General features: G+C 33.6%; 1 protein-coding gene across 3 annotated transcripts in view; it reads right to left on the bottom strand.

Moving 5' to 3' along the window:
- The window catches only part of LOC116339415 (potassium channel subfamily T member 2), a 174,927-nt gene that overhangs the window by 121,632 nt on the left and 30,797 nt on the right, over positions 1-22,498 (bottom strand). Inside the window, exon 1 of one of the 3 annotated variants that reach the window (XM_031765292.1) lies at positions 12,942-13,272. The exons of the other annotated variants lie outside the window; for them this stretch is intronic. The gene's annotated coding sequence lies outside the window, so the exon portion shown is untranslated. Of the gene's footprint in view, positions 1-12,941; positions 13,273-22,498 lie in introns of those variants that run through there. 3 annotated transcript variants of the gene reach the window in all.

Below are 22,498 nucleotides of genomic sequence, written 5' to 3'. Positions count from 1 at the left end.
GGCAACCATATCACCGTATCCATTCCAATAGAATAGAATCAATCCAGAAAGATTTTGTGATATGGGCATTGAGATTTATTTACCAAAGAGATGAAAATTTTGTGCTACCACCGTATCAATTTAGATGTGATGTTTTAAATATTCAACCGCTTTGGAGACGGCGTATAAATGCCTCCATATTTTTAATTTATGATCTGCTTTTAAGTAAAATAGTGTCTAGTTCACTTAGAAATAAAATTGTATATACAAGACTGCAATATGACGAAAACCAAAGAAATTTAAGAAGTACAGAAATGATTAGAGTTAAGGCATTTTCATCGGATTATGCACATAATCAGCCGTTTTATGTAGCTTGTAGAAACTTTAACTTGATAAGAGAAATATTTTTAGAATCGGCTTCAAGACACATCTTTAGAAACAATATTGTCAAATTGGAAAATGCGATATTTGATCGGTGAAAAATTTAACTTTTAATTTATATGTATTATATAGAAATTAAAACAGTGAACACAGTCGATATCTGCTGCTCCGAAGTCGAGAAGGCTGGTGGCTGGGTATACGATCGGGTGGTGTTTCATTGTGAACGATATTGTACAAATTTTGTGATAAATTCAGTCTGTGATCAGACGGTGTATAAATAAATAAAATAAAAATAAATAAAAATATTTTTCTGCATTTTTTCCAATTAAAGCAGAAAAACATACAAATCCAAAGAAAAATACTACGATATCTTTTTTGTACACCCAATATTTTTTACATATAAATATCAAAATTGCTCGAAAATCAGATTTAATCAATCGTCGAAAAAGAGACGATGAAAAATGTCATTGTAATTAGACCCAGTCTCTGGAAAATAAAATTTAGTTTGGGGTGTTCTACGTAATTCATAGCCTATGAATAATTTCTATTATCGTCAATGAGTCAAGTTACTTTGCATTCACTGCCGTAGTTTGTCAATATTTTATGACTGTGAAAGAGATTGACGCGTTTAAAATGAAAACCGAAAAATTATGGCACCTTTATGAACTATTTATGAAAAAAAAAAAAATCTGTCAGAATATTGATCCCATGGAAATAGGCCATAGAAATTAAACATTTCGTGCACATCAAACATTCAACTATATACAATCTTTTTGACGAGCACATCATTTGGCCTAGCATATAAAATATACACAAAAGTTTTACTCACGAATAAATAGTACAGTATAGGTGAAAAGTTTGTGTTTGGAAAAAGCGAATTCACAAAACTCGATCCAAGTGATTTTCAGCTTTTATGGTTTGTAATGTTCACATTGCTGGGTGTATTCAAACTTTTTGACCTGTACTGTATTCATATATCGGCAATACGTGAAGCAAAGCGTGTGTGTTCACAATTCGCATGGTTCGCAAGTTAGTTGCCCATATATGTATATATAATAATACCAAATTAAGTCATTATAAAATATTCAGGCTCTTTTCGTCTCAGCAGTGGATTCATTTCGGGGTGACTTCGCCGTGCCATTGTTCCATGTCAACGAGAATAGAATGTTGAATGACATCATCATGGGAAAGTTACTGTCGACATAACACAACTAACGAATGGTTTGAATGCCTTTAAATATGCTGATGATATATCACAAACTAATAAATTATTCAATGAATTGAACATAATTTAATTTTTGCGCGCATGTGCATGTATGCAAATCATATTCATAGCTGTTGATACACCGTTCAACTTATTCAAATAACACCCAATGATTTGCAACTCACAAAACTGTGGGTTTAAATTTAAATGTGCACCATTACAATAATGCAAATGCATTGGCATATGAGTCTCTTGATTCACATCATTTCATCTCAAAATGATGAGAAATCATTTAGCCGATTTTTCATTACTTTAAATTTCTCACTTGTTACCGTGCTAGTATATAAACGAAAATTATGACAAAAAATATAACAAAATGAAAATTATCGCATTAATTTGAAAATGAAACATAATGGCAGCAACATCTATAGCAAGATTCCGAGAAACTTATATACATTCAACCGGAAGAATAAATGAATCGAAACACCCAATGTTGCATCTTCATAACGATTTCGGGATCGAAATCGCCGTGAAATGATGAACGATTTGTATTTAACTAATTATGCCACTACAAAATTCCCGCATAAATGTCAATGAAATTTGCAAGTCAAGTCAATCAACTGCATTTTTTATGAGATTGCCTCGATGCACGCGCTCAACCGACCGTACGCTCAATCGCTTCCGTTTTCCGCTTTAGATTTAAAAGCATAGATTACGTTGACAAATGAAACATCAATTGCAAAATCTATAACAAAAATCGTGCCGTTTGAAATAAAAAAAGAAGAAAATGCTGGCCCACAGCCCGCATGAAATAGTCGACAATGAATTCAATCGACTCATTATGCAACTGAATGCGATAACCAATTCAGTAATCGGATATGGAAGCATAGTCAAATTTGTATGGTTCAAGACCACTTTCTTTTGTTGTTTATATTCTGGTTTTGTTGTGCTTTTCCTTCTCTCGTTATTCCGTTTAAATTCGAAATAATGCAAACCGATCGCATTTCATTTTGTGACATAATCAAACCAATTTTGACATTTGATCACATCAAAAATACAATAAAACGATTTTCATCGAAAAGCAAATCGCTTTTATTGACTAAACATCAGCCTTCAAGCGAATTAAATAAAATTGTGGATGATGCGATTTGGTTTGCTCTCATGGAAACTCTGACGAAGATAACAACCATTGATACACTCAAACATTTCGTATGATAACGTTAATTATTTCGTTGTATATCAGATTTACTTTCAATGTTCGTTCGTCAAAAAATGACGTCTATGGAACGGTTCATTGAGATTTTATTGAATCTTCTCTCATTTCCGCACTCACCGTCCATCGTTTCATATAAAATTTGCACTTTTTTCAATGAATATTTTGCGTTTCTTATTTTCGTTTTGAATGTATATGAAAGGATGGCCTTTCCAAATCGCAATTATAGTAGCTTTTTTATCTTCAAGCTTCGCCCCCATAACCGTAATTCGTATATCGGCCATCGCCCCTTTCTCCGACGATGAAAAACATGACCATATTAACAGAACATCACCACAATGGTAACATGAAAGACCGAAGAAAGGGATCGTCCATTTGAAAATGGTCTGGAAAAATTGGATTTTGTGTGCGTTTGAATATTTACGCTATCATTTTATACGGTCGCGTTTTACACTGTTGTTTAGATTACATACAACATCAATAACTTTATTGCGCCTCATACAAACATATGGAGCTTATGAAAAACCTAAACGAAACAAAGAAAACAAAATCGCAAAAACGCACACAAAACATAACGAAAATTCTCTCTTGGAATTATTCAAGTGAAGTTCGATAAAAAAAGGAAAGAAACAGTTTTCGAAATCTTTGGTTGCGAGGCAAATATGTCGTAAATGTTGGCAAATGGTTTCGTATCATATCTGTTTGTGGATGGTTTTCCATTGACATTAAATATATAATGAGTTTGTCGGTGTAAATAGTTGTGACCAAACCGATCACACTGAAAGACAGCATTAAAAAATCCGATGCTAAAAGACCGCATGCACACAACAACATAAAAAATCACCAAAAAAATGGACAAACGGAAAATGTGCTTAGAAAATAATGCGCGAATCGATAGGATCATGAAAGGCGTAAATAAGCATGCCAAAGCTAGCTGTCTTCATACATATATATTTTATTCACACACTTACACAAGCAAAAGTACCATAAAGTGGCGGAACCGAGAATTCAAGACGCTTCTCGCTCTTTCGTTTTGCTTTCTTTTGTCCATCGTTGTCGTTTCGAACACATCAATATTCTCTTTTTTTTGTTTTACGACCGTCGAAACGATTGCAGCAACGAAACGATGTGTATTGTTTCTGTATGCGGTTCGACAGGGCATCACACTCACACAAACGCGCGATGCAAAGAGATTTTCAACAATCTTCATCCTGCGCACCATTGAAAATCGCATAATTCACACCAAACGGCTATAAAACCAGGAAATGCTGCTCTTGAATCGAGGATATTGAAATATTCAATGCGATATTCCACTTCAAACCATTTTGGCGCAGTTTTTCTTCATTCTTACACACTTTATCTCTCCCACTCTCTCTTCACTTTTTGAGCTGATTTATTTCACGCTTGTTGAAGCTAGTTTGTGCATTTTTTTATTTGCTTCGGTGAAAACATTTTGTAAAAAGTTGAATGTTACAATCGTTGATAAGTGTTGTAAGCTTGCTATGCTCACAGCGGACGATAGTTCGCGCGAAGGACGAAACCTTAGTGGGGTGAAAAGTTGATAGAGAGATGAGGGTAGCTATTTAAGTTTGAACAATAGCAACATCTCAAGTAGCAATGTCTTCAAACTTTTTCTTGAAGTTCCACATTGCCTTTAAAGAACGAATATTTTTTTTTGAAAATCAGCCTCTCATTTATCGCTCTGGAAAAAAGTCTCTGCTGCGAACAGACGAAATCCGAAATTTTTTGTCTCAAATTTTGGTTTCGTCACTCATTCTTCATCTCAATGGGTATTTTTTACTTGATTTTGATTGCAAGCGAAATACTCTTCATAATACCAAGATTTATTAATATATAAATTGCGCATTCTTTTCTCTCCTCTCTCTCTCCCTCTCTCTCGTTTCAATCTAGAAATCGAGGTGAAAGTGGAAATTCGAACACTATACGAAAGAATGATATTTATTTGGGTCCTTAACGCTCATATATATATTGCTTGTTGCAAACAATGAACTATTCAATCCAATTGCATTTAATTGGTTGTGCTTTTTTCCAGTTGGCCATCTTATCCAAAGCTAATCTATAAAATAGACGATCACATATTTACACATGCCAAAACGACACAAAATAACAACAATACCGACTATTGACTGTTATTGCTTTATCCACTGAATACTTTTCATGTTTTCTTTTTCAATATGTAATCCAAGCGGTGAGGGGTAATGGGGTATGAAGTGCCAAAATGCGAATCTCTCTGATCCGCGCCATCTATCATTCCATCCTTCAACCCAAATATGTATCATTGCATTGAAGCGAAGAGAAAAATATAGACTTTTTGACCAGTGAGACAAGCAAAATAGTAAAATGGAAAAACGAAGATCGTTGAAGAGCGCCATGTTGTTTTGTGGTTTTTCTTCGCTTCAAATTGACGTATGGAATGAAAGATGGCGCAGATCAGGAAGATTCGCATAAAAAGCTCATATCTACCGCATTTGGTGTAATCTACTTTCACAATGGTTACGTCAAAACCATTTATGTTTATGGATATCATTCGATGTGTGTTTATAAATTCGATTATATAGATTATGAGTTGTGTGTAAAGAGTACATTAATCGAATACTGATGCTTGAATCATATTTCATTATAAAAATTGCGAACACATGGAGATATTATTTCGAAAAACGGAATAATTCAACAAACCAGACAGAACTGCATGAAGTAAATTTATTATTTTCTCTTAGTAAAACGAAGTGACTGCAAAACTGAACCGATATATATTATTCGAGCAAAAATACACACATATGTAAGCAAATTACCGATGTGTGAAAATCATCCATGCTAGTTGGACTTACTACTGCAACATGTCATGCAATATATGAACATGTGCAGAAACAAATCGTAGAAAATCCGTATTAAGCTATTTTCTCAACTAAAATGTTACTTTTATTTGATATTGTCGATGGCATCTACACCTTTGATATGCTTCAATAAATGCTTTTTTTTATCTATTTTCGTTCGAAAAACCGTTCAATCAAAATATCATAGACACACACACCAGAGGTGGGGAGACATTGATGTCGCAGAGGGGGGCATATATCACTGACCAGCATAAAACTCTAGCAAATCGAAAGAAAACTCAACTTTTTGGATGATGATCGTGTATGAAAAAGGGGTCGAAACACAAAAACCCTCCCTCTTCATACCTATACTCGACAGCAATTTACACATATGGATCGACAGAAAATCGACTCCCTTTGCCACTTTCTCTTTCACTCTTTCTCCTTATTTTCTTCTCTTTGTTATCAATTTAAACGATGCACAATATAAATGTCAAGTTTGTTTGCTTTAACAAATTCCAAGAGAGAATGTTCGGTTTTGGCCTCTTGGCTGTGTTTATCCGTGTTCAAGTGTGAGATTGAAATATAACAGCGAAAAATCGGCCGTCGTCGCATCATTTCATTAAAGGAAGAATGATATACAATGTTTTGTGAATATTGCTTTGTATTGAGTGTATTTAGGATGAAAACGAAAATATTTGAATTTACCATAAAATATAGAATACGGAACGAAGAGCAATCACAATTCCGATTGTATATGTGTGAGCCACATTGATTACCATACGTGTCATTGTGCAAGGAAACAGAAGCACACGACTTCAGAAAAAGAGCGAGAGTGAAATAGAAAGCGAGAATATGTGTTTTTCCAACACTTTCCATTTGAACAGGCTTTTGTTGATACTTGTTAGAAGATATAACACAATGATGACTTCTTATCCATTCCATGCAAATTCGAATTGAGCTTTACTGTATAGCTGGTAGCTGTAGTCTTACTTTCGATGGCTTTCTCTCGTTCTTGAATATTCTGTATTTTCTTTTCTCTTCAAAATTCTTTACGAAACGAAATAAGATCACGGAATGGAAGTGGCAAGCAAAAAATAAACGATAAACATACGGAATAACAAAAATTTACATTCAATATTGCTGTCGTGTGTGCTTATTTGTTCATGATTTGTTTGTATATATATTTTTTTTGTAAAAAATGCGTTCCCTTGATATGCATAGACTTTTGTTTGCTGACGATGCTGTTGTTTATTCATTTGTTCAATACCTTTTTACCGGTAGATTGATTGAGATGTATACATACGATAAAAAAGGTGTTCAAACGTGCACAACCATACCGTAAATTCAATCTGTTCTATTTGGGATGATAAATTTGTGATTTTGTGTCCACAGCGATTGAATATAACCGGTGAGTTATCATTTTTGACGGGAAATAAAAATTAGTAGCAAAGCAAATATGCCGATAATAATAATTGATGTTTTCCTTTTAATTGCTTCAGCTTTCAATTTGTTTTGTTCTCATTAAATTAAATCTTTTATCTGAACAAAAAAAAGAGAATCATATTCATTATTTTGAAACGAATTGATGCAAGTCCAAATAAATGTGAGCTATGATATATGATTCACATTTTCGGCGAGTTTATTTTTTTTTTATTTTGAACAGAATTGAATTTGGGATGTTAATTGGAATTGAAAGAAGATATTATAGAGGAAAATTGAACGATGCTATCAATTAATCTCATTTGATACTATAACATGATCAATTGCATTTGATTGCGCTCATTTGATCACATACAGTCCAATAAACAAACGAAAGCGCCACAGCGACACACACTGACACCGCATACCGTTCATATTGTTGGAACGTTTGTACTCGATGGCACATTAAAATGAATTGCCGCCACAGACTATATCATTATTATGATTGTTGAAAGCAATTAATGCAAACTGACAAGAAATCGTAGAAATTATCATTGTAAATTAATTTCAAATTGTGTAATCGCTCAAGTATAAAAGTTTTGCAAAAAGTTTTCAATTAAATGGTGTTTTTTCTTCTACTTTTCCACAAGAATAATGAAACATGCCAAACACAAAATCGGTGAGATCAAATTTCATTTGATGCATTGCGGGTGTATCGCAAAAATGAGACACACACCGAATTAGAAGCATTTCAATTGTTAATTTACCAAGTCAAAATAATATAAACCACAAATTTGATTGGCACATTTATTTTCGTTTCTCCTTATTTTCGTCGCCAACAAGCTCCATTCGCTTTCTCTCCCCTCCCCTTCCCACGCATTCATTCATAATTATTTTAATTGATGTAATCAAATACTTTGCAATTTCAAGCAAGTTTTAAAATGTTTGGTATAAGCCAAAGACGAAGAAAACGAAGTGAGACTTGATTTCAATTTAAACGCATTGAACGAACGAATTTAAAATCGCAAAACTTAATTGAATAAATGATTGGCTGCTAGACATTTTTGTTGGCTTTCAGCGGTTTAAATGACATACCAAATTATTCAACGGGGTTTTTGTGGAATTTATTTGGACAAATGCCCAAAATAGACTCACAAATAATGCAAATGGCTGAGAGAGACAACGATTTCGTACTATTTTCATCTTTTCTCTCTTTTTTTTATTCAAATATTGGGTCCTTCCGAAATGATTCCAATCAATTTATTAAAAAAAAGTATATATTTTTAGGGTTTGCATCGCTAAATCCGTCCAAATCGTAATGAATGCCATGCCGAACCTTTTTTCAGGTACTTAAGACGCTTTATATGAATGAGATTTTTCTGGACTTTTGGTATGTTAACACCGTCTTATCATCGCAGTAAAATTGTGAAGTTTATTGTTTTTAAAGAGAATTGATTAGAATTAATTTTTTATTTGCCAAAAACAGATGCTTTATTTTCTCTTTACATTTTTTGTGGTTGTTATTGAAAAGAGACTGTTTCGCAGAGGAGCCGGAGAAGCACTGATAAGCAAAGTTCCTTCTCAAGGAGATGTAAAATGTTAAATTTAAATAAAAATGATCCAGTGCTTCTCCAGCTCCGCAAAGCTCTCCTGCTCATATTTATTGCTCTGAGAAACTGTCTCTGAAACAACTTACTTCATATTTGATTTGTGTAACTTTTAGCTTGACAAAGTAGCAATGTGTCGAAGTTAAGTAAACATATGTCAAGAATACTTCTAAATGTGTTCAAGTGTGAATTGCTTCAAGGCGATTGAATATCAATGTTCTTTTTTTACTATATCAATTTGATGTTTCCTGAACGGCTGGCCTATAAATGGTCCAGCGAATATTTGCCAATGCATGTAAAAAATTATTTTCAAATTCGCCACACTCCTCACAAATAAAAGTGGCATTCGCAAATAGTAAAATTTCCCTCAATACAAAACACAAAGGTAAAAAATTGTATAAAATGTATCAAATTTGCATTATCAATGGACTTCGGATGGGAAAAAAAGTGCTGGCCATACGATTGGAATGTTCAGATTGCCTATGGTTTTTTTATGTTATTTGCGGTGTGTGTGCTTTCCATTTTATTTGTTTGTTATATTTTTCTCTATCCCAAAACAAAAAATTGTGTTTCGACCAAAATGGTCAGTTTTCCGACTAAAATAGACATTCTAGTCAAATTATTAGAATTATGCAAATTTTTCCAGTTTTCATTTCCATGAAAGAGAGAGCGAGCGAGCCACTCAAAATCTGATCAATATTTGTTATATTTCTCGTTTCCTTTTTTTGCCGCCATCAGAATTCACCTCCGCTTATTGCCCACCTAAAACCATTGTTGTTCCGTCCATTGTTCGGTTGTGAATTGCATTGCGCGTATTATTGTAGATTTTTGATTAAAATTGTACTGGTTCAATCGCACAATGATAAAAAAACTCAAATCGTATATTCCATTATTATTCGGCAACGAGAGAGAGAGCGTGTAAAAGAGAACGAGCATTTATTTGTTTGCTGTGGGTGTATACACACAGACGCGATCAATGTGGTTTCAAGTAACTATATGTATATTTCGGTATTGGGTATTTTACACGTGTTCTTTTGCTTCGTTGCATTATTAATACGATAAAATTGGCTCCAACCAAAAACTGATTGTTTTGCAAATGTGGTGAAAAACCGAAATTGAATTCGCTGGAATGTTGCAGGCTACCAAAGGCTCGATTTTTTTTTTGTTCTCTTCTCAAACCAAAAATCGATGACCAATTTTTCGTCGTTGTTTTTTTGTTGTGTGCGTATGAGCAATTGATGTGTTGCACATCTTTGGTTAAGGTTGCGGTCGTCCTTACCATTACCGTTGCTGTCAATTTTTTTGCGTGTGCAAAGCAATTACTTGCGATTTTTTGATCCGCAATTACCTTGGTCCACACTGAATATTTTATCTCAATGGAACAAATTGCGAATAATTACACCAAACAAAATATTGTATTGTATTACAAACGTGCCATCAATGGCAAGGTCACACGTTTCTTTTGTTGGTATTAAGCATATTTCGTGTCCGTCACATTATATTGTCAATTGATAAAAATTATTGTAGAACAAACAACAAAAATTTCAAATCATTGTCTCCATTAGCAAGGCCGACCACGACAAAAAAAACGAACAAAAAGACGGATAAATTCTATAGGCATGCGCTATTGTGTTATCACAATGTAAAAAGTTACTTTTTTTACCTTTAAATTGACCATTGTTAGTTTCATCCTCAATTGTAAAATATCACGACGAGAATGTTATAAATCTTCAGCCAGTGACTAGACACGCATTTTTAGAAGAATAAATAATTGATCAAGGTGTATGACTATGAGATGACATAGAAAAAAAATTCTTCCTAATAATAGTTACAATCGGATAACGAAAGAAACGAAGCGAACCGGCGCGACCGAGCCTTTCATTCCGCGCGCGCTTTCATCACTTAACAATCAATTTCCACTGTTAACAGTATTAAGCGAAAATTTGTGCGAGATTAATAAAGGAGAAATGAACGATAACAACAAAACCAACTAAATCCATCGTCAAACAAAGAAAAAACTCAGAAAATTACAATGCAGTATGATATGAAATAATAATGTCAAGCACAATGCCAACATTTGCGTATAATGAAATTAACTATAGCAAATAAATAATGGATTCTTTTCTATCGTTTTTGTTGTTGTTGTTTACACACGCACCAAATCCAATATTTGAATAAGAAAGGCGAGGAGTATTGGATTAAAATGCTGTCAAAGGCTATCGATAAAAATGTCACCTTTAAAACAAAACTTTCAAATAATGATTGCTTTGAAATAATATCAGTCGATGCGTATATTCCAATACAGCTCTCGCTCTCTCTCTCTCTCACACACACACACACACACACACACACACACACACACACACACACACACACACACAAACAGACAGAAAAACACAATTCATATAGTTTTTATGGACTTTTTCTCCCCGTCAGACCTCATGACAAGCAGACATGTTTTCTTTCTAAGCATATTGTCAATTGAACTTGAGTGCGTGTGTTTGTAAGTCTCTCTCTCTGTGTGTGTAACTTAATTTTCGTTTGTTATTGCCTACCAAATATCGACAAATTATCATCACATGAATGGAATCATGTGTATATATCGTTGTATGTACAAATTTCATTCTATATTGGTCTGCCCATTCGTTTTGACATTCACTTTGTCTCCTATTCTCCGGTTTCATGTCAAAATATTGAAATTTATCGATCAATTGTGGCTACCAACATTTCAATATAGTTCATCTTACTATTCGATAAAATACAATATTTGGATCAAAGCGGTGTCTATAATCCACATCGCCCCATAGGCTAATAATTGATCTACTATAATTTAATCGAATTTCCAATGCAATTCCGAACACGATTAGCTCGGTGTTTTGTGTATTGTGGAAAATGCCTAATGTAATTAATAGGCCATCGAATGGAAATGAATGAACCATCTCATGTAGAAACAAGATTTTACCGATTATAAGCGACTTTCTGCAACCGAATCGGTTCTATATAACAATCAATCTATCGATACGACTCTATTATATCAAATACCATCGTCGTTTTGTATGCGTTTTATTTTTCGCTTCATTTTCATTGTTGTTCAACTTGAAGTTATAAGAGAAATTCAATGGCTGTATCATTTTTAATGAGACTCATTTAAAAACTTGAAAATAAGAGCGTATTTATTTTCACATCAATCAAATAAACAACCAAATTATGAGGAGTTAATATTCAAAGAAAAACACATTGAACACGGTTCGCTTTATTTATAGCTTAAAGCTTTTGCGTATTCTTGCTTCTTGAGTTGGGAAACACAAAGTATCTATGTGCTTTTCGATTTGTGGATTGCCTGTCGATTTCCCAGCCCACATTCAAAGTGTAATGAAGTAATAATAATAAATAATTTTCTTCGACTCTCCCATTTTTTTATCACATTTGATTTTTAGAAATGATCTCATCATTCAAAAAAAATATTTGTATTGGTTAACACATACACGCATACATATTGTACACTTTCGTGAGATAACTTATTTTTACCTTAATTTTTTTTTTTTTTGATGAGAATAAAACGGTTTGACCGTCAATATGAGACACATGTATATTACACCATCGATTTTTAATCGCAGACAGTAAGCAACGAGAACGGCGACTATAACAATTTAGTGAAACAAGAGATCAAATATAGACAATAACATTGAAGTGGGAGACAAAAAAAGAACTCTTTGATTCGAAATGTAGGACGAATTGTAAAGCCGTAATCAAAACAAATTATTTATATCGCAGTCAAATTTTTGAATTATCAATCGAATGTTAATCATACCCACACACACAATCGTGCGCACACACATTGAAAATCTCATCGACGCACATACACAATTTATTTCAAATCAAAATGCTGGATGCAAATATGTGCTTAAAAGATTTTCAAACACTTAACCAACCAAGATCGGTTCACATAAACTTTTTCGCTATTTATTCATCCTTTCTTAAATACTTGAGATCACGGATTTATTCACCGATATACCGAAAAAAATAAAAGAAAATCCAACAAATCACAAAAACATTTATAGAAAAAAACACAAAATAAACCGAAAATATTTTTAAATTCCATCAGACAAAAACTCAAAGCTCCCACCGTCAACCAATAATTATATATTGTACGTTTGTGAAACATAGATTAAAGAGAAAACCGTTACATTTCATATGTTATGTTTCATTTCGTGCATTTGAAATTGAAAATTCGTTCATTAGTTTTTGGTGAAATTTTGGTATTTTTTTTTTGTGAGTGGCAAATAAATATCAAACATTACCGGCACCAACAAGATAATGAATTGTTGCTCGTGATGAAGCGACAAACGAAAGAATTATCCAATGAGAAACCGAAGCTTATTAACTCTGCTCACGCTTTTATTTTTTGTTATTATTGTTTTGTTTTGTTCGATCCCTTCCAAAAGTTCAAAAAAATGTCTTTTTTACCCGCTCAATAGTTTTGTTTACTCTTATTTCTTTGCTGTTGTTTTAATTTCTATTTACAAGTCGATCGTTTTTAATTACTTTCTCTGGTTTTTAAATCACGTTCGACCAATAATTTTTTTGAAATTCATTTTAGATCGATCGTTAATTTCAATTTTTGTTAAATTTTCTTTTTTGGTTGTTTGTGTTGGCGGTCTTTTTTTTCTTTCTTAAATAATTTTACTATTATTGTTACTATTATTATAATTATTATTTGGTTTGAATTAGTATTTGATTTTTTTTTTATTTCATTTGTTCTTGCATATATGTATAAATGCCTGTGTATGTATAAGATTAAAAGTGTATTTGTATAAAAAATATAGAGAAAACGTAAAAAAGTATATATAATATGCGAAAATATGTTATCGTCGCGACGCTTTGAACACAACTACTGAATTCAAGATGTAAAAAACTTTTATTCACTGTACACGAATGTTTGGATCGGTGGCGAACGAGTACCAGCAGCCACAGTTCACACACAACACTCGCCGAAGAGAAAAACGAGAGACACAGAAAAAAAACCACGGCACAAAATTCATCCGAATATTTTGATACATACCGTATCGCTCTATATTGTGTGTGAACCAATTGCCAACGAAAAACGAAGCGAATGAAAGCAGCAACAGCAGAACTAGCAGTAGTTATGTGGCACACGGTAAGGAAGAGAACGATTGTGCTGTACGATATGGCATGCATGGTTTCGAACCTCGTGCCGCATATATCGTTTGTTTTTGTGTCTCTCTTATGATGATTGTGATTTCGGTTGGCATTTACCCCAACATCAGCAGCCGAAATGTCATCGTGCGCTTGTGTTTGTGGATCGAGAACATTGTTACTATTACTGAAAGTTGATTTTGAATTCACCATAGAAATGAAGGGAGGGGCATTTCTCCACATTCATTTTTTCCAACGAAACATTTTGGTGAATTTTACCTGCTTATTCTTATGGTGGATATATTTCCCCACATTCATAAAAACAATATATTACCCCTGATGATCTTTCCATAGCTTATAGGGGATTTGAAATTTTCTCCGACTTTGAGAGGGAAAAAAAACGGAAAAATGGCCGAACCGTGCCAAATTGAATTTCGTAAAATTCATTTGAATTTGTTATTGAAAAGTGTGAAAAAAAAAACTAATTTCATTCACATCGAATGAATCCGGATATTTGAACAGATACAGCTTTTGAATTTTTACACATGTCACGTCATATCACACAGAAGATACAAAAATCAATCAAATGTGATTGAGAATTTTCACTCATGAATTATTAAATATGCCAGCATTGGACGATGCGCCAATTCGGTGAATAGAACCTCTCAGCGAGTTAGAGTGATAAGGAGTTTCATGCTTTTCGGTTTTTTTTTCTCTCACACAGTTCGGCATTGAAAAGGATGAATGCTGCTCGGACATTGTATTGAGATATTTTCAGGCAGCTGATTCAGGTCAGGAAGCCAACGTCCGGCGCTTAAATGGAGCGAAAACAATAAAAGTGATTGTTACGGTTACATTGCTACAATCACATCTATTGTTTTCACTCCACTTCAGTGCCTAACGTTAGCTCCCTGAGCTGATTCATCTGCCTGAAAATATCTCAATACAATGTCCTGCTTTAATTATTAGAAGCAAAAAAATCTGAAGTATGTGATATGGAAAGTGTGAGCTCTGTGAAATGAAATTCAAATCAACATGACTGACATATATTTCAAAAATTATTCGAAACATATCGAAGTGGATATAAAGCATTCATAATCTAGAAGTCTACATTAGTTGAATGAAATCAAATGAGACCAATCAGTCAGCCTTTGATTTGCAAAAAAGAACACAACAATATCATTTATTCAATTGAAATGGCATGACACAAATCCAAATGCATTTCATACCATTGGAGACGTATCATGTCGAAAAAAATGTATTTAAAAAAAATTGAATCGAGCCATGGGCCCTCCTGTCAATGCTATCTCATTTTCCAGAAGAACATTTTTTTTGTGGTCGTACATACAACAGGTTTCGAGGAAGCTGGCCAATTTTGTGCTCAATTCAAAAGTTCCAATGTACAACGTGTATTGGCATTTTAACATGAATAAGTTATCATGCGTTTGTTTGACATATTGACGGTAAAGTTTGAAGCGCAATGTTCCCGATGGCAATCCACATTGTGCCATAACTTTTCAGTGTATTCAGTTTTATGGTTTATCCCACGTGCAATTCAATTTGTGTCGAATGCGATAAAGCATCTGTATATAATATGTAACTCGTTCCACAGCAGAGCAACAAACACAATCCAGAAGGAAAAAAAAACAAATTTTGAAATCAAAACCCATAGCTGACATCATTCAAAACGAGACTCACTTCACTATAATACCATTCAGATTTGCTATTAGTCTCCTCCTGCAATATTATAGTCAGTCTTTTTTTTAGAAATTTTTTCATTTTTGCGAATTCAATAATAAATTCATAACTCGAAATATTTTAATCGAACGTTTTTTTCTCTTTCAAATGATGAGTTTGTGTGTTTGTTCAATGTGTTTCGTCATGTTTTGTTAAAGCGATTGATTGTTTCGTTCTTTACAATTTCATTGCTTTCATTTGTTTTGTGTACAGTATTCTGTATACAGGAAATATTTGTGTTTAAGCATTGTGCGGGTCCATTGGTCCAATTTGGTGATGCTGTAACAATGCAATTTGCCTACGCATTCGAGTGCACTGGCAGACATTTTCTATGGCATTTTCAAGCGATATGGAACTAAATTGAGTTCATTTGTCTATTTTTTGCTATTGTTTGGCTAGTGTTATTTAATTGCCTTTGTTATAGCCTTGGTGCACCGATAAAAAGACCGACACCAGCATTTAATAAACTCATAGTTGAATGATCTAGAATAAAAGCAGCATTTTTAAAGCAGATAAACAGCCCTTTCATATCAAAGTGCAACATAACTTATAGGGGGTTCTCACAAGAGTCACTTTTATCTAGTGTAAAAGCAGCTCCCTCTGCAAAACCTCTGGCAAAAAGGAGTTTTTGATTCCACTCGGAAAAAAATGATTAAGGGTGATAATTTGGCAAAAATCCCTAATCCCTGAATCGAAAGAATCTAGGGGCCTCAAACATGTTTCAGGGGGTGTGATCTCTAGGTACCCACGTGAACAGCTTTGATATAAAACTGTGTAATTTTATTCTACAACATTCAATTATCCTGTAAATTCATCTGTCATACTGTGCGCTTTAGAATATACAAAAAGCATTCATGGAATTTCAACTCCCAACTGAACTGTCAACAAAACAAAACTCACAATGGTGAATGTTATTATTACTACTTCTCTCTCCCAATTGTTCTATAGACAAAATTTTCTGAACATTTCACAGTCACATTGTTATCGAAGAAGCTTTCGCCGAAGGTATACGAATAATCAGAGTGACGAAGACGGTTTTGAATTTGCAACCTTCGTCAAATGTTTTGGCAAAGAAAATGCCATACAAATTAAATGAATTATGCACTTAATATGAACTTTTCAGTGTCGTTTAGTCTATTTAATGCAGTTCATAATTCAACTATCATTAAGTTAAAGGCACATCAACGGTTAAAAAGTGTTTCATTCAATCGAGATGACATTATATTGAATTTTCAATTTGCACGCGACATTTTTGATTGTGTCATTGCTGTGGGTGGTGGTGGCGGTGTTGGTGTTATTGCAAAGTGTTAAGACATTTTCTGCATAAATTCGGGCGTTCAATATTTATAGCTGTCTATTTTCTCGATAATTTACCGTTAAATACAATTGACATAGCCATTTTGAAAAGTCGAGCAGAAACGCTGTACGTTACTGCAGGCGACAAGAAATGGATGAACGAAAACCAGCTTTTGGTAAATTTTCAACAAATAGAAATATTTCGTTGACAAAATCAAATTGAAACTTATTTGATTTTCAGCTAAAATCATTAGAATACGGTTTTGTGTTGGCTTTACAAAGCGTAGCGTAAATGTTCTTGGCAACAATAGCTGCAAATATAAAACAATTTAATGCACTTTCGTTACGCTACAAGTAGCAATGACATTCTATTCTACACGACATCTCTCTTTATCTCTATCTCTATCTAACTTTGTCTCCCTCAACAAGCACAGTATCTAACTTTTGCTCGCCAGGCACAGTATCTAACAACGGAACAACCCATTCAATGTACAAACTTCAATTCAACGGTCTGTCTGGCATTGTTGCCATCGTTTTCTAAATGCACTCGAAATTGCACCGCATATTCCTCTTTGCATTTCGTTTGTACAACACAAATATTGTAATACACTATGGGGTCGGTTCCTCTTTCCAACAAAAAAAAAAAGAAAAAGATTTTTTTTTATGCTGATTACTTATTTACATAACGTCAATTTTCCGGCGCTTGTCTACTCTCAATGTTCTCAGATAGAGAGAAAGTAAGAGTTAAGTTGAATTTTCGAGTATGTCGAGTATGAAACTCAACAGCAACCGACAACATTTCTCGCAAACCAATGTAACTCGACAAATTTACCGAGTAGAAAATTGAATAAGGCCAAATAATTTGGTGTACACGGTGTTATTTCTAGCGACACTTAAGCACAGGAGACTTTCACATGAATGGAAATGTGTTGTATGTTCGACAATCAAACGTTACATACATACGTATGCTATATTTTGGCAGTAGTGGATTCTTTCTCTCTCTCTCTCTCTCTCTCTCTCTTTCTCTCTCTGTCTCTCTCTATCTTGACTGCAACAAACATCAAAAAGTTAGAAGTCAATTCCAATGGTACACATACATTTTAGTTTATCTGCATAAAAAATTCTTTGCTTGAGCGATCCAATTTCGTTTTGCATTGCATGCCAAAGTAAATTTGTCAATGTACAAGTATAAAATGCAATTCGCCGTTTGTGTCGTATGTTCATCACATCATCGTGTTGATTTATTTTTGAATCTCGATTATTACATCAGCTTGATAAAAAATCTTAACTAAAAGCGACACGATTTTTTGTCGAATCCATTCGCAGCATTTGATTGAAGGCGTTGAATTTTCACATTTCCAAAGAATTCAACGAGGCCGAAAAAAATCACAATAAATGCATGATAATCCGAAAATCGTGACACACGAAAAAACGATATCCAAATGAAAACACAACAAAATACGAGGTAGTAAAAAAGAAACAATGCGACTATTTTGTGTGGATGCCATTTTATTCTTTCATTAATAATGATTATTTCGCACTAAAAGGCCAACATTGCTACTAGTAGTAACGGTACTGTTGTAATCACCATTCGCTTGTAATTGGTGTACGTCCCTTTGCCGGCACCAATTTCAGTTATTTGGAGAATTCCAGTGAAAAGTGTGTGCGAATGGCATTTGTTGGTTTTGTTTACTAAATCATAGAAAAGCATGCATTAAGTATACACTAAATGTTGTATTCGGGCCACTTATTGCCATCATTATTATCTTGAACGTTTCGAATCCAGACGCATACACATTCACTCGGAGGTTTATGATAACCGGAGCTCAATATGCTGTCGCATGGAAATATCTTCAATGGCTTAAGCATTCGAGCTAAACTTAAGGGCAGCTGCAATCAACAGGATTGTTATCGTTTAAGCTGCTCTTTCGGATTGAACATATGTCTAACTCAATCCGCATCTTTGACAAGTATCAAGTAATTTATTCAAAATTAAAGCCATTTAGTGTAGACAAACAATTGACACTTTGCCAGAGACATTAAAATGTATGGACATACTCATGCTCTCTTCGTTCCTTCCTCATTGTCTCTTTCGCTCTCTTGCCCCCCCCCCCTCTCACTTGATAAGTGCTTCATCTATTGTGGCATACGAGCAAATTTTAATTAACAATTTTCGTTTATGCCAACGGTTTGGCTCCTTAAAATAAACGTCAATTACATCTTATGGCCTCATTCACTTCACTGTGCATCATCTCAATCCAAAAATGATTGTCGTAGATTTTATGCCGGAAATAAATTGAAAACGGCTCGCTCATTTCCAAGCGCTCTTGCCATCAATATGATTTTCACATTAATTCCAACGATTATATGTGGTTGATTTAATGAATATTATATTGAAAATATCGTCCGCTATCAATTTTCTGAAATTAAAATTGTTCCCAAATCAGATCATAAAAAAAACGGACCAATAACTTTCAAATGGAAAATGCTTTTATAGTCCTTTTTAATGCCGATCCATATTTCCATTGATATCACTCATTTCAGAGTTAAATGTTAAGTGACCTTTTTTAGCCGAGCGGAAAATGCAAACAAAACAAAACACAAGTGACTTTTGAGGAGACTTTGATTGAATTCATTTTCAAGTTATGAATTAAACTTTTTTTCCCTAATAATTCCACATCTTATTTAAAATTCCAAAATACACATTGGTTGACTTTTTTTATACATAAACTTACAGTTTCGTTGATTGAGTGCTGAATGAATTGTCGGTCGGATTTCATTTGAATTATTTTCGATGTTAAAGGGTCCATTTTATCTTGATTTTCCCCTTCTCTCTCCCTTTCTTTCTTCGTCTCTCTATCTTTCTCCCTCTCTTTCTCTGGTGACAGAATTATAGCATATAAGTAGATAACGTTTTTTTTGGAAATTGCTGGAATTAATGTTTGAAAAAGGCAAAATTGAGCAAAGAGACGAGCTTTGAAATATATTTCCTAGATGAAATTTTTTGAATGGGATTTCACTTAATGCTACTAACCAAATTTTGGTTACCACAATCAAGTAATTATACAATAAGCAAAGTGTAAGAGCCACTCAGCCGAGTGTGTGAACACATCGTCGACCCAAACCTGTTGGTTCCATAAAATTTGAATTATCAAAAGGAATTCGAATGGAAAACTGAGGAGACTCAACAATTCAAATAATCGAACTTTGAACCAAAGAAAGAGTGTGTTTGTATGGGTCTTTAAGTCATTAATGCAAAATTTGAACTCTGTTGCCAGTGGCTCTTGTTGAAAATATCATAAATCTGTAATCTGAAAACCATCTGGCAAGTTGGGTGAGAGAAAAATGCGAGGTCGACAGATACCAGTTAAACAAGTAAATGAGAAATGTACATATGTCAATCACATCTTTTATCATCCCCCTTTCACATGGGATTGGTGAAGCAATAAAAGGCATCGACCATTTTTGCTGTATTTTTTTTATTATATAAACATTAATTATAATGTGATGTTCGTAAAAGCCATTAATCAATTGATTTGCACATGAAACTTCAAATGGAACACTTCAGAATTGGAGAGTTTTTACAGAAGACATCATTTCAGACATTCGTCTTCACTCTCTCACACACAAGATTCTCAATAAAGCTCATCGGATACTTGACATAAAATCAATTGCAATTTCATTTGACGACATAAACGTTTGAAGACGCACGTTGACCAATCGTAAATCACAAATTCTTGATTTCACTTTGATTTTTATCATGACATTATGCCATTAAAATACAATTCATTGATAATGACAACATCATTATAATGATCTCCAACATGAAATGCGTTCTATTCGTAACAATTTACAGTGAAATTTGATTCATTTCATCAAGCGAAATAATCTGAAAGAAATCCTCAAATTATATGAATAACTTGTAAATCAATGCGTAATTTCGTTTTGTTGAGGTAATAGTCTGACACTGATAGAAAAAAAAATGAAGAAAAAAGAGACTTGATGCTAGGAAAAAGTGAATTAAGTTGCTTGTTATTTTCCATACTATTCCAAAAGTATCCTTTGATTTTAATTGAAACACAAAACTTTGTTAAATATTAAAGAAAAACTCAATCAATAGTTGCTATCACAAAAATAAAAACCGACTTTCAAACGACTTTTTTTTGCTCAGGTGAGACTAAAGCAGAACTTTATAGAAGTAATTAATTGATAAACATATTCGGCGACTTCTTGAGTTGACATTTTAAACTTTAAGACGGGAATTAATGAATTTAAATATACTTAAACAATGAGTATAAAAATAGTTAATTCTTTAAGTTTTGTGAAATAGTTAAATTGAAAAGAATAATAACAAAAAAATATACACGAAAATCAATATTCATTTCCAATTTAATTTCTTTGTTCGAACGGTATTCTATTGCTTTAAAATCGTTTTTGGATTGCTTGTGACACACATAATTCAAGGAAGGTATCAGATAACCAGAGAATATAAAACGCTGCCGCTATAGTAATATACTATATTAACAGTGCCTATAAATAGTTACTATTTGTACAAATTTCGACTACAACAAAACACTTTTAAATTTTAAATACAAAGAGTGACATTGTTCACATTAGAGTTCGCAAAAATTGTTGTAGTCACACAATCAAAATGTGTACAAATAGTAACTATTTATAGGCACTGTTAATATATTATTACTATAGTGGTAGTTTTTTCTACTCTCTGCAGCTAACTATCAACTTGAAACCCATTTTTCCGGATCCCTGAGTCCAATCCGCAAAATCTTTTTTTGTTTTAAAATTCGTCCAGGAAAGTAAATTTTCTTAGAAATGAGGTCTTTCATAAGAATTTATGGAATCTGAAAACAGTTTGTACGTTGTAACTGTGATTTTGTATTTATTGTGCTCAATTTATTGCTGTTAACATTATGCAATCGATGGCATACGGAATCATTGTGCGACAAAATCGATTATAATTTTTGCGAGCTTTTTTGAGTTTATTGAGTATAAGTTCGGTTCAAAATCGATTTTGTCAGCATACTTATCGCAGATTCAAACACAAACAGCATGACTTTTTGACCGTTCCCTTTCTCTCTATTTTCTTTGTCTGTCAAACAATGCGTCTATGAGTAAATCATTTGATTGTTGACATCCCAACGCTCGTTATTATGAGAAAAAAGAGAAAACTTCAATATGTCAAAGGTGAAGTGTTTAACATTCAGTAGCAAATGTGATTGGAATAATGAAGATGATTTACGAGAAAAAGAAGAGAAACTACGGGTTTCTTTTTGTTGTAGTCAGATAAGTATCAAATGATTGAAAAGAATAATAACAACAGCAATTGCCAAGTAATTTTTTTTTTTAAATTCAAAGCACTTAGAAGTAATCGGAAGCCGGATTTTTCATAAAGTCAGTCAAACAAATTTGAATAAACATCGTCAATATGCATGTGGCTGCATGGCTGTACTTTTCACTCTGTCAGTGCACGCACACAGTAGTGTGCACACTCACATTCTATGTGCGTCGCACACAATGCTTGTATTTTGAAGGTGCACGCACACTTAGTCACAAGTTTGACATTTTTGGCAGTTGGCAAATTTGTAACTAAGTGTGCGTGCACATTCAAAATACAAGCATTGTGTGCGACGCACATAGAATGTGAGTGTGC

This window comes from Contarinia nasturtii, unplaced genomic scaffold, assembly GCF_009176525.2.
Source record: "Contarinia nasturtii isolate CC-2019 unplaced genomic scaffold, AAFC_CNas_1.1 Cnas_scaffold_129, whole genome shotgun sequence".
Classification (NCBI taxonomy): domain Eukaryota; kingdom Metazoa; phylum Arthropoda; class Insecta; order Diptera; family Cecidomyiidae; genus Contarinia; species Contarinia nasturtii.
This window is presented reverse-complemented; position numbering and strand designations above follow the sequence as displayed.